Source organism: Bactrocera latifrons, unplaced genomic scaffold (assembly GCF_001853355.1).
Source record: "Bactrocera latifrons isolate USDA-ARS-PBARC rearing strain unplaced genomic scaffold, ASM185335v1 scaffold_496, whole genome shotgun sequence".
Classification (NCBI taxonomy): domain Eukaryota; kingdom Metazoa; phylum Arthropoda; class Insecta; order Diptera; family Tephritidae; genus Bactrocera; species Bactrocera latifrons.
The window spans coordinates 60,298-64,881 of record NW_017537152.1 but is presented as its reverse complement, the minus strand read 5'-3'; the positions used below and the strand labels follow the sequence as shown (position 1 = coordinate 64,881).

Sequence of the window (4,584 nt, the reverse complement as noted above, 5' to 3'; positions counted from 1 at the left end):
ATCGAATGCGATATTCGCCGTGGCCAACGCGCAAAGGACCATAAATCTTTCGCAGAATTTTCTCTCGAAAACTCGCAACGTCGACTTGTTTTAAATTATCAATTGTTATTATAAATGATGTAACAGAGCTATTTTATGCTTTTATTTGTAAAATAACGTCAGTTTTGTTGGAGCTGTGAGTAATTATACATTTTACATATTAGTGGCATCACCACTCTACCTCATCTCTCTATCTTCCATTCTACTGTCAACTCTATTGTCGTCCTACTGTCGTTGGCAAATATAGGATCGAATTGAAGTTAGCTGTCAAACTAGGTCCGTCCATAAGAACATGTGTATTTTAATATTTGACAGATGTCGTTTGCAGTCTGTCGCGAGCATTGTATTCCGCGCAAGAGTTTCGGTAGCCCTGATTTCCTGGGTTGCTTTTTCTATTGTTAACCTATTTTAAAATGTATTATGGTCACACTGGCACTGCTTGTACAATATGTCATATGTATGACGATATTGCCATATGTAAACAGTATAGGTCGAAAAATTATTTTATGTTCAATAACACAATTGGTAAAGTAAAGAAGGAAAAACGAGAGAAGGTAGTAAGTTATTTTTCAATATTTTGAACTATTATATCTAATGCGTATGATATAAACACATCAGTGATTTAGTGTGTATTGGCTGGTAAGATTTATTTGGGTGGTGGTTAGTATTATTATTATCTTTTGTAAAATTTGAGAGGGTTGTTTGCATGCCATGAGTGTGTTGTTATTTGTGTAAACCCATAGCTATATATAATTTAATGTACACTTAGTAGGGGCCTATTTGCTGCAGCAGCACCTTGCATCACGTGCACAGTATATTACAAAACTTTTTTTTATGTTTAGAAGCTAATGAACGTTTCTTTATTTCACACTAGAAGCATTTAGATTAGATTATCATAACCAGAGTCAAAGTAAAATGTGTGAAAATTTAATAATGCGAGGAATAATTAAATGGTTACAGAATGGAAACTTCGTAAGCCTAAAAGTGAAATGTGTTTTAGTGTACGCAAAATATTACAAATAGTTCATAATATACAACGTGTGTAATTTGTTTGCAAATTGAGTGCTATTCATAGTGCATAAAAATGTGAATATGTAATGCATATATTTGTATATATATTAATGCAAACAGACTACGTTCAATAACATATGCGTATGGATGCCTTAAGACCGTTAAGCGAGAAAATTAAACTACACGATTAGTTTATTCTAAAAATATGCAGTATGAAATATGCACACATTTAGGGACAATATAAATTGTTAGCATGAAACTCGGCAATGGAGCAACGGGCGACCTTGTGTCATTGCATATAATAACCGGGTAGGCGCACGAATAGTTTATTTTATTCTTTGTATCTAAAACGTGAATATTGTGTTTATAAATGATAATCTTGGCTATCAAAACTTCAACTGAAGCCACAACTGAAGTGAATCGTTATTTAAATAATTATAAAAAGGTATTTGTATGAATAGAATTGCTTTGTAGTAACGTTTGTGTTCTATTTTCAATGTCAGCGAAATGGTTTCGTCTCGCATATACAGTTAGCATCAAAAGAAAGTCTACAGCATTTGTTTATTACATTGCTTGTTTTATTTCAGGCTTTTTTAGGTGATACAATGTAACAATTTATATTTTCTAAAATGGTATTTCGTACTCTTAAAATTGATGGGAAAATAAAGCAAAATTCGCCAAACAACAAAAGTTACGGCTGGGATTTAGAATAGCATCCCCGGATTTCGGAGATAAAATGGGTATCACTGGAAAGGTGACGTTCTCCAGATCACAAAAATATATATATATATATATATATATATATATATAGTTGCCGCTGACTTATAGTTTTAACGATATTTGCATTTAAAGTTAAAAAATTGACAACTTTTAAATTGATAATTTGTATATTGTGAATAAATGAATGGGGAGGATGGGGTCATGTGTAGAAGTTCACGCAAGTGAGGAAAGTTCTCTGATCGCCATTCACTTGGGAGTGGCCAGAAACAATACTTTTACATATGACTCAAGCAGCTCACGACCGTCCGATACGTAAAAACAAACACCCCTAATGAAGAATTTTCAATAGCCTCGGATGATGACGACCATGGCAAACGAATTAAGGACTATGATTTGAGGTCATGAACATGGAATGACCGGTCCCTTAATTGGGAAGGTGCCGCTGCCCAGCTGGTTGATGTCCTCGTGAAAATAAAGGCTAACATCACCGCCGTCTAAGAAATGCGATGGACGGGACAAGGACAGAGACGAGTAGGTCCTTGTGGCATTTACTACAGTGGCCATATAAAGGAGCGCAAGTTTGTTGTGGGATTTGTGGTGGGAGAGAGACTCCGTCGCCGAGTAATATCATTCGGTGAATGAACGTCTAGCCACAATCCGTATCAAAGCGAGGTTCTTCAACATATCGCTGATTTGCGCCCACGCCCCGACGGAAGAGAAGGACGATGTGACCAAAGATGCCTTTATGACTGCTTGGAACGCACTTATGAGAGCTGCCCCCGCCACGATGTCCAAATCGTGCTTGGCGACTTGAACGCCAGGGTGGGCAAAGAAGGTCTTTGGCACTACAGTCGATAAATTCAGCCTCCACGAGGAAACATCCACAAATTGATTGAGGCTGATCGACTTCGCCGGGGCCCGAAATATGGTTATCTGTAGCACTAGATTCCAGCATAAGAAGATACATCAAGCTACCTGGCGGTCTCCGGATCGAAAAACCACCAACTAGATCGATCACGTTGTGATAGACGGAAGACACGTCTCCAGTATTTTAGATGTACGTGCGCTCCGAGGTCCTAACATCGACTCCGACCACTACGTTGTTGCAGCCCAGATTCGCACCCGCCTCTGTGCAGCAAAAAACGCACGCCATCAAACACAATTAACGTTCGACGTCGAGAAGCTGCAATCACAACAGACAGCCGAACTGCTGCAACCGAAACCATTGGTTTTTCGGAAAGTGCAAAAGAACAGCTGGTACGACGAGGAGTGCCGTGTCGCAGCGGAGAGAAAACAGGCTGCCTACCTCGCAACGTTACGATCGACNGACGAGGAGTGCCGTGTCGCAGCGGAGAGAAAACAGGCTGCCTACCTCGCAACGTTACGATCGACCACAACACGTGCGGGATGGGATAGATACCAGGAGTGGAAGGGGAAGCGAGAGGCATTTGCAGACAGGAAAAGAATGAAGCCGAAATGCTTGAGTACGAAGAGCTTGATAAGCTGGCCGACAGGGGTTATGCTTGAAAATTTTACGAAAAAATGCGGCGGCTTATCGAAGGCTTCAAGACCGGAGCATACTCTTGTAGAACCCCCAAAGGTGATCTAGTCACCGATGCCCAGAGCATACTTACATAATGGAGGGAACACTTCTCCAGCCGCTGAATGACAGTGAACGCACAATGCCAGTAGAAGGCGAACCCGATTCCCCAATCGATGACGATGGAGCAGACGCTCCATTGCCCGACCAKGAAGAAGTTCGAATAGCAATTACGCGCCTGAAGAACAACAAAGCGGCGAAGGCCGATGGATTGCCGGTCGAGCTATTCAGACACGGCGGGGAAGAACATGCATGCATCAGCTTCTTTGTAAAATATGGTCGGACGAAAGCATGCCCAACGATTGGAATTTAAGTGTGCTATCCCCAATCCTCAAAAAAGGAGACCCCACAATCTGCGCCAAGTACCGTAAAGTTCTATCGAGCGTATTGTGTGAAAGATTAAAGCCCACCGTCAACAAACTGATTGGACCTTATCAGTGTGGCTTCAGACCTGGAAAAGCAACAACCGACCAGATATTCACCATGCGCCAAATCTTAGAAAAGACCCGTGAAAGGAGAATCGACACTCACCACCTATTCGTCGATTTCAGAGCTGCTTTCGACAGCACGAAAAGGAGCTGCCTTTATGCCGCGATGTCTGAATTTGGTATCCCCGCAAAACTAATACGGCTATGTAAAGTAACGTTGAGCAACACCAGAAGCTCCGTCAGAATCGGAAAGGGCCTCTCCGAGCCGTTCGATACCAAATGAGGTTTCAGACAAGGTGACTCCCTATCGTGCGATTTCTTCAACCTGCTTCTGGAAAAAATAAGTAGAGCTGCAGAACTAAATAGAGAAGGTACAATCTTCTAAAGAGTGTACAGCTGCTGGCGTATGCCCATGATATTGATATCATCTCTTTCAACAGGTGCTACTTTGGACTGAGTAGGCAATTGAGAAGCAAAGTCCTCTCTTGACAAACAAAAACCAAACTTTATAAGTCACTCATAATTTCCGTCCTGCTATATGGTGCAGAGGTTTGGACGATGTCAACAACGCATGAGTCGATGTTGCGAGTTTTCGGGAGAAAAGTTCTGCGAAAGATTTATGGTGCTTTGCGCGTTGGGCACGGCGAATATAGCATTCGATGGAACGATGAGCTGTACGAGATATAAGACGCCATTGACATAGTTCAGCGAATTAAAAGACAGCGGCTACGCTGGCTAGGTCATGTTGTCCGAATGGACGAAAACACTCCAGCTCTGAAAGTATTC

At 41.5% G+C, this 4,584-nt stretch overlaps 1 protein-coding gene across 6 annotated transcripts in view; it reads left to right on the top strand.

Moving 5' to 3' along the window:
- Positions 1 to 4,584, top strand: part of LOC108973632 — a gene marked incomplete at its 3' end in the record, with an annotated part of 45,784 nt that overhangs the window by 21,187 nt on the left and 20,013 nt on the right. For 2 of the 6 annotated variants that reach the window (XM_018941020.1, XM_018941019.1), the window contains 1 exon segment: positions 761 to 1,359. 6 annotated transcript variants of the gene reach the window in all.